A 12,611-nucleotide genomic window follows, 5' to 3' on the forward strand; every position below is an offset into this window, starting at 1 on the left:
AAAGACGACTTGGTGGGGTAAACACACAATACAGTGTACAAAGATGTATTGTAGAAATGGGTGCCTGAAACCTGTATAATTACGTTAACCAGTGTTGCCTCATTAAAATTTAATAAATAAATAAAATTAAATCAGGGCATCCTAAAGTAATAGCAGCCAGACATGTTTGCCAATATATTAAAGGGCAAACACCATCATCTGGAAGATCATGTGGAATCAGTTTGGTCATCAGCACACACAAAAAATTTCTGTGTTCTGTGAGTATAACACAGACTGTATTTATAGAGATTAACAAGAAAGTAGCGTATATCTTAAGCTTACATACATATATACATACATAGTCTAATGTATACTTAACACCTGGCCTAAGGATAACTCTATCTCTGGTTACTTTAAATTCACAAATAATAAAAATATTTACCATTGGTATCGGTGAATTTGTTCTGGATTATTAACATTGAAAGATATATCAATTTTATTAGGACATTTATTCAGTTATATCCAATGAGACTAAAATGGTAGATGGACTTCTACACTTTTCTGTGTGTCTCTAACAGGGTTAAAATGATTTAGGCCCTGGGATAAAGACAGATCCCAGGGCCGATGGAGGCATAGTATCAGTATACTGGCTTTGGTACAGACCTCTGACCAAGCCAACAAAAACAACCTGAAAAAATGATAATCATATAGACATATAGAACTCATATAGACATGAGTTCCTAAAATTCTAAGTATCAGGGCCTCTTCTTCCCACTAAACCTCTAGATGTTTTTCATTTTTACCCATTAGTTGTCAATATCTGAAAAATGGAATTCCTGTACCAGGTATGATGAAAATATACAGTAGGTCTCTACAGAAACTTTGAACTTTAATAAAGGACACTATCTTAGGAGAGCCTTAAAAGACAGGAACAAAATCCTTAACATACAGGGGTCAGCTTTTTTTGATTAGCATACTAAATAAACCCAAAGAACACCAAGAAAGACAGAAACATAATGCAAGCAGTTGTCCAATTATTTTCTCACATGATTACGGTTTATGATTTGTCTACACCCAAGGGATTTGTTCTCCATGATTAAATCAACTAAATTTAGACAGAATTTTTTCATGTATACTTTCTCATTTTTCCATATGCACACTCAAACGGTCTTCTCATACTTATTACATAAATGTATAAATGCATAAAGAAAACCTGCATAGAAACAGGGTGTCAAATGCTTGTTAGGGACCTATGATTGTCCTCATACTTGCTGCCTTCTTCAATGTTAAATATCTGAATGATTAAATGTTATATGGCCATTACTCCAAGTCAACATCCAACTGATGATATTGTCTCAATAAGGGAATGAAATCCTCTCATTAGAATTCATTCCTTTAGGAGCTAATTTGACCAAAGAGGGACAATGAGCAATTCTGATGAGAGAATTAATGGTACTAACCTGGCTTACCTAAAGTGGTGATGCAGCAGGCATTAGACAGCTTGTCATGAATGCTTCAAAGCCAAACTCCAAAGGCTTTTCAGAAAATTCACAAATATCTGAAAATTGTTTTCCATGATTACCCAACCAGCCTTCTCAACACTGGCCTTCCCATACTTTACCTCTTTGATGGCCTTCAGCTTATCAGCTTAAGAAAAACCCTCACTTTTCCCAAACTACATTTTCCTCTCTTCCCATCTCTTTCATAAAGCCTAGTTTTGCCTTTGTGTACCGACAACAGTGTAATAACAATCTCCCTCATGTAAAAAAGAACTTGCATACAGATATCTAATTAAATATCTAAGATGTTCTTTGACAGTGATGTCAGTCCTCTACCTCTTTCAGTAGCAGATGGAAGAATATCTATTGACTTGAATGGGTTTGTCTAGCAAGTAGTTGTAAAAGCAAATTGCTGCCCTGGCCGGTTGGCTCAGCGGTAGAGCGTCGGCCTGGCGTGCGAGGGACCCGGGTTCGATTCCCGGCCAGGACACATAGGAGAAGCGCCCATTTGCTTCTCCAACCCCCCCTCCTTCCTCTCTGTCTCTCTCTTCCCCTCCTGCAGCCAAGGTTCCATTGGAGCAAAGATGGCCCGGGCGCTGGGGATGGCTCCCTGGCCTCTGCCCCAGGCGCTGGAGTGGCTCTGGTCGTGGCAGAGCAACGCCCCAGAGGGGCAGAGCATCGCCCCCTGGTGGGCAGAGCGTTGCCCCTGGTGGGCGTGCCAGGTGGATCCCGGTCGGGCGCATGCGGGAGTCTGTCTGACTGTCTCTCCCTGTTTCCAGCTTCAGAAAAAAAATAAAAATAAAAAAGGAAATTGCTTATGCTTGGAAATGTTCATTGAGACTGAAGAGAGGACCTAGTGAGTGGTATGGTGTGAGGGGGATCATTTTCTAAAAAAAAAAAAATTAAAGCCCCCTGTGATGTCTACTGCAAATAAGAGGAACAAAAAGTGACTGATAGGAATTATAATCATGTTTAAAACAAGGAGGATTTGTACTTGTTTGTGCTTAAAACATTCTAAATAGCCAAAAATGGAGAAGGTGAAGGATCTAAGTAATCATTAAAACAAATGTTTTGGTTATAGATATGTACTGACATGGATAATGACTAAGAACTTCCCCCAAATTAATGTCAGACACCAAAGTGCAGATACAGGAATCTCAGAGAACACCAAGCAGGATAAACACACACAGAGACACAAAACCACACCCAGTCATATTATATTTAAATTGCAGAAAATCAAAGATAAAGAAAAAATCCTGAAAGAAGCTAAAGGAAAAAATATCTTACCTATAGAGGGGCAAAAGTAAGAATTACATCTGACTTCTCCTTAGAGATTATGCAAGCAAGAAGAGAGTGGAGTAAAATATTTAAGATGTTGAGAGAGAGAAAAAACAACCTAAAATTCTGTACCCTGCAAAATTATCCTTCAAAAATGAAAGAGAAATAAAAACTTTCTCAGACAAACAAAGGCTGAGAGAATTTGTTGCCAGTATTCTTGCCATGTAAGAATTGTTTTTAAAAAGTTCTTTAAAAAGAAGGAAAATTATAAAGCCTGGGAACTTGGATCTACATAAAGAAAGGAAGAGCACTGAAGAAGGAACAAGGGTCAGCAGTAACTTCAGCACCTTCAACGTTTTTATCAGTGACTGATTGGCATTAAAAGAATTCACTTAATTGGTGTTTATTATATGTTAACCTCACATAGATTTCTTAGATAATGAATATATTTCTATGTTAGGCACTCTGAAATTTTTGTCTCATTTAATCATCACAATAATACTATGAGGTAGGTATTATAATTCCAGTTTAACAATTAGGAAACTAAGGTTCGGAAAGGTTAAGAAAATTGAACACTGAAGAAAGAATATATGCTCTGGGTAGAAGGTCTGATTAGAAGATCTTGAAGATTTTATAATTTAATATATATAATATTTACACAAAAGACAAAATACTGTGAGGATTCCCTTTATCTAAGGATACACCATAAGATTTCTTTAAATCACAAGCTCTCCTAGTGCCCTGAAAACGTGATCCGAATGTCAAATATATGCAGGTTTTGAGGGATGTCATTCTATCAGAGAAGGTGTTCTGTGAATTCCCCTTTTTTAAACTGATAAGAACAGTTAACTACACTTAATCTTAGCCAAAAGGCTGAGAAGCGATTTCCCCCTCTTAAATGTTATTGGTATTCAAAGACTGCACTAGGAAAGACTACAAGATGTTCAGAAGTTAGGAAACCTGGATTCTGGCCTGAGCTCTGCTGGTCTTATGTAAAAATATTTCTCCTAAATCTCTTCTTAATGGTCTCCAAAAATCTCTTCTTAATAGTTCAATGTGTGTGTGCTATAAATAATTGACTGCATAGAAATGACTCAGTAGGAATGTTTGATCACAATGACTCAGGAGAAAATATGCTGAATCATTTCTACTAAGTAAGCAAATGTTAATAAATGGCTGAATTTCAATAACTGAAAAATCTACAAAAGTTCAATTTCAAGGTAACCAAAGAGTTGTATGTTTTTAGTTAATGATTACAAATAGACTTAAAATGAGTTTCCTCTCTTGTGCAACATCTTTTTTTTTTTTTTTTAAGTAATAGAAGAGGAGATAGTGAGATGGATCTTGCATGTGCCCCAACCAGGATCCACCTGGCAAATCCATCTGGGGCCAATGCTTGAATCAACCGAGCTATTTTTAGAACCTGAGGCTGATGCACTTGGACCAACTGAACCATCCTCAGCACCTGGGGTCAATGCTCAAACCTATCAGGCCACTGGCTGTGGGAAGGGAAGAGGGAGAGAAAGGGGAGAGGGAGTAAGAGAGAAGGAGATGGTCGCTTCTCTTATGTACCCTGACTGGGAATTGAACCTGGGACATATGCCAGGCTGATGCTCTACCACTGAGCCAACCAGCCAAGGCCCTTTAATAATTAAAACCTGAAATATAGTGAAATTCTTCTGGAAGAATTAACCAATTGCAAAAAGAAATAGATTTAAATAATGAATGAACTCACTGAATTAGACTTAAAGCTTCCAAAAACAGTCAACTACAAAAGATTTATGTACTTTAAAAAAAGAATATACTGCATACTTTAAAAAATAATAAAAGTTATCCATCATACATAATAATGTTCCTAGTACAGTAAAAGGATATACTTTTAACTTTAGACAAACTAGAGAGAATAGGATTAACTAATCAATGTTTTTTGAACAGCAGCGTAGCAACATAAAAATGTAATTAATTTAGTTCTCTACTACTTATTATTAAATATATTCTTGACAGGTTATAAGACAACAGAAGAAAATGGACTAGCATAAAAAGAATGCACTGGAGAAAAAATACTCTTCTGAATTCTGGGAGAAAAAGGAGGTGATAGCAGAAAACAGAAATGTCTTTAAAATTTGCTTTAATTTTCAAAAGAATTTTATAAGACAAATATTAATATAAAAACAAACACAAGAAATACATCTGACAAAATAACATGGGGAGCAATATAAATAATTATTATCATATGGTAAAACACATAGCTTTACCAACAAGAAATTGTTCATAATGGTTGATTTCAGGAATAAAAAAACAAGCTAAAGGAAAATACAGCCATGTGCCACATAATGACATCTTGGTCAATGATGTACAGTGTATTACCATGGTGGTTCCATAAGATTAAAATGGAGCCTGACCAGGTGGTGGCACAGTGGATAGAGCGCCGGACTGGGATGCGGAGGACCCAGGTTCAAGACCCCAAGGTCACCAGCTTGAGCGCAGGCTCAAGGCCCACGGTCAAGGCACATATGAGAAAGCAATCAATGAACAACTAAGGTGTCGCAATGAAAAACTGATGATTGATGCTTCTAATCTCTCTCCATTCCTGTCTGTTTGTGCCTATCTATCCCTCTCTCTCTCTCTAAAAAAAAAAAAAAAAAAAAAAAGATTAAAATTGAGCTGAAAAATAACCGTTACCTAGTGACATCATAGCCGTCATAATGTAGTAGTGTAACATATTATTAAAGTGTTTGTGGTGATGATATAAACAAATCTACTGCTTTGCCAGTTGCATATATATACAATTATATATGGTACAGAATATTGGGCAATGAGACAAAGTGACTATATTACTGATATATGTATTTACTAAACTATACTTTTTTATATACATAAAGTTTTATTAATTTTAATGGGGTGATATCAATAAATCAGGGTACATATATTCAAAGAAAACATGTCCAGGTTATCTTGTCATTCAATTATGTTGCATACCCATCACCCAAAGTCAGATTGTCCTCCGTCACCTTCTATCTAGTTTTCTTTGTGCCCCTCCCCCTCCCCTCCCCCTCTCCCTCCTTCCCCTCCCCATAACCACCACACTCTTGTCCATATCTCTTAGTCTCGTTTTTATGTCCCACCAATGTATGGAATCCTGCAGTTCTTGTTTTTTTCTGATTTACTTATTTCACTCTGTATAATGTTATCAAGATCCCACCATTTTGTTGTAAATGATCCGATGTCATAATTTCTTATGGCTGAGTAGTATATCTATGGTATATGTGCCACATCTTCTTTATCCAGTCATATATATACATATATATATATATTTTTTTTTTTTAATTTATTTTTTTTTTTACTGTGATTAAAGCCTTTAAGCAAACTCTTGGCCAATACAAATATACTATACTTTTTATTGTTAATTTATTTTACTTCATTTTTTGAGAGAGAGAGACAGGAAGGGAGAGATGGGAAGGAGAGAGATGAAAAGAATCAACTTGTACTCACTTTACTTTAGCTATTTATTGATTGCTTTGCATATGTGACCAGGGGCTCAAGCTGAGCCAAGTGACCCCTTGCTCAAGCTAGTGATCTTGGACTTCTAGCCAAGCTACCTTGGATCATGTTGATGATCCCGCACTCAAGCCAATGAGTTCGTGCTGTAACTGGCGAACTTGGGGTTTTGAACTGGGGCCCTCAGTGACCCAGGCCAACACTCAATCCACTGCACCACTGGTCAGGCTTTTTATTGTTATTTTAGCGTGTACCCTACTTGTAAAAAGTTTGCTGCAACAGTAGGTCCGTGGTATGCCAACAACAGCTTCATACATCTCATATTCACTAAGTCTCTTGATTGCATCATTTCTCTTGTTTGATTGGATCTTGTGTTGTTTTGTACAGTAATGTGCCATACAGGTTGGTAGTCTAGGAGCAAACAGATTATACCATAAAGCCTTAGGTGTGTAGTAGGCTATACCGTCTAGGTTGTGTAAGTGTGCTTTATGATGTTTGCACAATGGCAAAATTGACGACACATTTCTCAGGACATATTCCCGTTATTACATGGTGCATAACTACATATAAGATGTTGAATTGATAGAATATTAGTTCCCTCAAAGCAGTACCAAAACAACTTGTTGATCAAAACCTGTTAATAAGACAAAGCTTGAATATCACTGTCGTCTTATCACAGTAAGAGAAAGCACACCTTGCCTTTTTACTATGAAGTTGTTTAAACTCATAATACCAAATGCATTCTTATATTTATGGTTGGATTATTATTGTTATTATTATTATTATTATACAGTTTTAGTGAATTGAGAACATGAAAATGCTCAAATTAGTAGGCCCAAAAAACTTTGCTTAACAAATATTTAGCCTACTGCCAAGACTGTAAAATATGCATTTCTCTGCATCTTTACATATATGTCCACGCATACATGTAGAAATTTTGGGAGAGTGTTTTATTAGCACTGAATAAACATATTTGAGAAGAATTACCAAGTGGTAATTCTGAAGAAGCCCATGCTTTATTTAAAGGAAAAAATCTGTCATTTCAGTTATATAATTTCAATTTTAAATCCTTTTATATCCATAGAGCAAGTACAGTGCTGGGCATAAGGATATAGGTTAAATAAAGTATGCTATTTTCATAATGACTTTTGGCATGAGAGACTACTGTTTCCCTTAGACCAGGGGTCCCCAAACTATGGCCCGCAGGCCACATGCGGCCCCCTGAGGCCATTTATCCGGCCCCCACCGCACTTCCGGAAGGGGCACCTCTTTCATTGGTGGTCAGTGAGAGGAGCATAGTTCCCATTGAAATACTGGTCAGTTTGTTGATTTAAATTTACTTGTTCTTTATTTTAAATGTTATATTTGTTCCCGTTTTGTTTTTTTACTTTAAAATAAGATATGTGCAGTGTGCATAGGGATTTGTTCATAGTTTTTTTTTATAGTCTGGCCTTCCAATGGTCTGAGGGACAGTGAACTGGCCCCCTGTGTAAAAGGTTTGGGGACCCCTGCCTTAGACCAATAAGCAAGGTAAAGGTCATCTCTTCAGCATATTATGAGGGGGTCATTTTTAAATGGGTTGAAAAGTCTTCATAGAAATTATGACGTCTGAACAAATTCAAGGTATAAAGTACGTTCCATATATAAAGTATATGGATGTCCAAAGTTGGCTGAACTCTGACCAGCTTAATTAAGCCATAAGAAACTTAGAGACCTTTGAGCTCAGTCAAACCAAGTGACTTACCAGTGAGATTATTTTTCTAAAGCTAGGACTTCCCTTGTAATTGTCACACTGTACATACCGAGATCTTAACCTTACTAAAGAAGGTTACTAAGAACCCTCATAGCAATTGCTGGGAGGGAAACTGACATTCTCCAATTACATTTGGACCTTTATAAAAGGTATCCCCAACTTAAAGTGATTTGAATGAATTTATTGGTGCAGATACTCAAAAACCTAGAGATAGTACAGTTCTCAGGATTAATTCATTCCAATGGCTATGCCTCATTTCCCTCTCATTCTTTTGGCCTTGCTCTCATTTGGTGACACCTTTATTCTCGAACAGGTGGTGAGGTGCCTGAAACAGTTTCAGGACTCATACCCACACATCATAATGTATAGCAAGAGAGAGAAAGGGTCACTTGCAGGTCTCCCAGAAATAGAAGCCACCAGCAAATTTTCTCCTGGCATCTCAATGGCCCAAATTCCCTCATCAATTCCTGGCAAGGAGAATAAGTTTACCCTTAAGCAGGCCCATCCCTGAAGCTGTGGGTGACTCAGCCTTCACTAAAACTCATGGGTGACTTCTACAACAAGATCAGAATTGGAGCCTGAGCTGTGGTGGTGCAGTGGATAAAGCGTCAACCTGGAAACGCTGAGGTTGCCGGTTCAAAACCCTGGGCTTGCCTGGTCAAGGCACATATGGGAGTTGATGCTTTCTGCTCCTCCCCCTTCTCTCTCTCTCTCTCTCTCCCCCCTCTCTATAATGAATAAAAATAAATAAAAATCTTTAAAAAAATTAAAAAATTAAAAAAAAGATCAGAATTGGGAGAAGAAAGGAGAAACGAAGTATGGGTAGGAAACCAGTGATGTCCATTAGGAGCAAACTCTTAGTTTTGTTCCAGTCCAGATTCAGGATAATATGGGAAACAATGCCTGCTATTTACTGCCTTATTATAAAAAGAATTTGAAATGGCTTACAAAAATATATAAATTATAACAAGATTAAATGAGTGGGGAAAAAAGAATAGGAAAAGAAATTGAGACTAAATTTATTCACTATGATGTTGCATGTGGGGTGCAAATTTGACTCTCGAGCTTCCTATCTGTCGATGAAAGGAAGAAAACCTTATCCGTAACCGAACCTGTCAGGCCTCTTTTGGTTCCTAGTGGCAGAGATCCAAATCAAACTGGTGTAAACAAAAAAGGGAAATTAATTTGCTCATTTAATAGAAAAGACCATGAGTGGAACTGGCTTTAAACACAGATGGTCCAGAGACTCAGATAATGTCCTCAGGGCATTACCTCTGTTGATTTCATTCTCAAGTAGGCTCTTTTCATTTGCTGGCGAAGATGACCATCAAAGCTCTAAGCTTACAGGGTTCTGATGGTCAGTAGTAAAGAGAGCATCTCTTCTCTGAGAACTCCAGAAAAATCCTTGGTAGGATTCTGAATGACTCTTATTTGTGTTGTGTTCCCATCTCCAGACCAATCAATGTGGACAAAAGAATGAGGCACTCTAACTGGCTAGTCTGAGTCCCGTGCCCTCTCCCAGGGGCGGGAAAGTGAAGCTAAGTGACTGGCCGTCCCTCCAGGATGGCATCCTTTCAGGAGCCACTGCAGAAAAAGAACAAGCAGACAAAATGTCTTGATAATGATGTAATTCCATATACATCAAATATAAAACAAATCAATTGTTTAGAAGCCTAACTACTTCTCAGACTAACATGTAAGAAAAAAACAGCCTCCACTAGGTCTTCAATAACACATCTGTATAAATATTTTATATTGTTTTTCTATTATATCGTCCATGTAGACAAGTGGCTTAATGTCAACATGGTTTGATTTTTTTTTTTAACTCTACAGAGGACTCAAGCAATGTAATACAAGTATACCACTATTTGTAATTTTATCCAAGGATAATATTTAGCATCTATACAGGGTGGGGCAAGTGTAGGTTTGCAATTGTTTGCATGGGAAATATATAATAATTAACAAAGAATGGTGTAATAAACTGGTATTACATATCTACAACTATAAACCTACTTTTGCCCCACCCTGTACAAGAATGGAAGAAATGAATATTCTTCAGGTGTCCCAGTCACAATTCTTGGTTACCGGGAACAGAAATCTACTTAAATCAGTGTAGCCAATTTATTGAAAGATGTAAAACTAATAGAAAACAAGAAATATTTTGCTTCTACTATTGTCTTCAACTATGCTATCAAAACTCCTCTCCTGCCCTTGACCACATCTCAGAAAGATCCTATAACTTTTTAGTCTCTTTCAGGTATTAAAAGGTCCAGGCTAATCTAAACTAATTTAAAATATTCTCACATTCATTTTTAAATTTTTATTTTTTCAAATTTATTTGACCTTAGAGCAGGGGTTGGGAACCTTTTTGGCTGAGAGAGCCATGAACGCCACATATTTTAAAATGTAATTCCATGAAAGCCATACAATATGTTTAACACTAAATACAAGTAAATGTGTGCATTTTATGAAAGACCAACACTTTTAAAGTACAATAAACCTCTGAACTCTTTTTAATAACGTTGTTAGGCTGTTGCTAACCATTGATGAATAAAGTACTTCTTACCAATAATGCAACTTCTGGTGCTGCATGGTTTTGCTGATGGCTTTGTAGTCTGGTTGATACGTGGTGAGGTTAAGCTTCATGCAGGCGTTGAGACTTCCATCTGTTAAACGTGATCGTAGATTAGTCTTAACGTTCTTTAGATGTGAGAAAGACTGCTCACATGCATACGTAGAGCCAAACATTGTGAGTACAGCAATACTTACGCTGCAGTGTGTGGTATGTGATGGGAAGCGCGTTCCAAGTTTTGACAATCAGCTGGTCCGTGGGTTGAAGTTTTTTCATTTCTCCCCACTTGTGTTTGCTCGCAGACTCTGCTTGCTGTCGTGCAAGTCTTTCCAAATCTTCATTCAGTGACTTCTACTTAGTCACCCACATGTCTGAGGCCTTCAGGTCAGCAGCTTATAGCTCAAAATCTCTAACAGAGACACCGGGGATATAACTCAGGTCGGTGCTGTCCACTGCACACTTGTGTGGATAGGTGATGAACTTAAAAAGACGAGTGTGCTCACGAAATTCTCCAAAGTGCGCTTTGAATGACTGCAGGAGATTAGATGTGAAGCCTGCTAGCTGCTGGAGATCAAGATGTTGAGCAGGGTCACTTGCTGTGCATGCATCTTTAAACTCTCCCAGTTTTTCAAAGTGTAGTAAACAACCTGTTTCAATGTCAGCAATGAAGAGTTCCAGCTTGTTTTCAAATGTAAACACTGCTTGTTGAAGGGATAAGACTGTATTTCCAACACCTTGCATTTTCACATTGAGCTGGTTCAGATGTTCAGTCATGTCCACGAGATAGTAGAACTTCAGGAGCTACTCAGTGTTAGCTAACTCAGGATGCTCGATGTTTTTCATTCAAGAAAAGTCCGGATTTTGCTCAGACGAGCCACAAAATAGCTGAGCACCTTCCCTCTTGACAACTGACGCACATCGCTGTGCAGAAGCAGACCAGGATAATTATTCCCAACTTCATTCAGCAGTGTTTTAAACTGGCGATCATTTAAAGCTCAGGCAACAATAAAGTTGACCACCCAAATGACCAGCGACATCACCTCACCAAGCTGCTCGCCACACATCTGAGTACAAAGTGCCTTTTGATGTAGGATGCAGTGAAAATTTAGGATGGGTCTCCTTTCATGTTCACGAAGAAGCGCTATGAATTCTCTGTTTTTCCCCACCATGCACGGAGCACCATCAGTACACACTGAAATAAGTTTATCCATCGGTAGATTTTTTTCTTTGGTGAACTCAGTGAAAGACTTGAATAAATTCTCTCCTCTTGTTGTCTCTTTCATAGGCAAAACAGCAAGACTTTCCTCACGTAGTGTGTCACCGACAGCATACCTTGCAATCATGCTGAACTGGAATAAATAGCTTACGTCTGTTACTCATCCAAAGCGAGAGAAAAGAATGGTGCTGCATTTATGTCCTTCACTTGGGTTGTCTCAATTTGATTTGCCATCATGATGGTATGATCGTGAACAGTTCTTGCCAATAGAGGCACGTCTTTTATTTGTTTGATTATCTTGTCTTTATCCAAAAAGTTGTCAAAAAGTTCATTGGCAACATCAAGCATGAATGTTTTGACATACTCCCCATCTGTGAATGGCTTCTGTTTCTCACAATTGCTAAAGCACCAGCAAAGCTAGCCAAATTCCAGTCACCTTGTTGGGTCCAAACATGAAGTTGCTGCTGACTAGCTTGCACTCTGCACAGTAGCTCTTGACATGCTTTCTTCCTGCTGTTCCCTGCTGGATATTTTGATGCAAATGTAGTATGGTGTGTGTCGAAGTACTGCTTTATATTTGACTGTTTCATCGATGCAATTTTATCATTGCATATTAGACACGCTGCAGAACTTGCTCTCTCCACAAAGGCAAATTCCTCTGTCCATTCCTGCTGAAAAGTACGATACTCCTCATCTTTTTTTCTTTTAGCCATCTTCATCAAAAGGGTTTCTGCAATTAGCTAGCTGATTACTTGATTAAAAGGAGGGAAGTTTACTTCCTGACCTCACAACGACCTGTGTACATTATGCATTATC

At 37.8% G+C, this 12,611-nt stretch overlaps 1 pseudogene; it reads right to left on the minus strand.

Annotated features, from left to right (window-relative positions):
* Positions 1 to 3,405: 3,405 nt before the first annotated feature.
* LOC136385205 (U2 spliceosomal RNA) lies at positions 3,406 to 3,641 on the minus strand (annotated as a pseudogene).
* Positions 3,642 to 12,611: the final 8,970 nt, after the last annotated feature.

This window comes from Saccopteryx leptura, chromosome 13 (assembly GCF_036850995.1).
Source record: "Saccopteryx leptura isolate mSacLep1 chromosome 13, mSacLep1_pri_phased_curated, whole genome shotgun sequence".
Taxonomy (NCBI): Eukaryota; Metazoa; Chordata; class Mammalia; order Chiroptera; family Emballonuridae; genus Saccopteryx; species Saccopteryx leptura.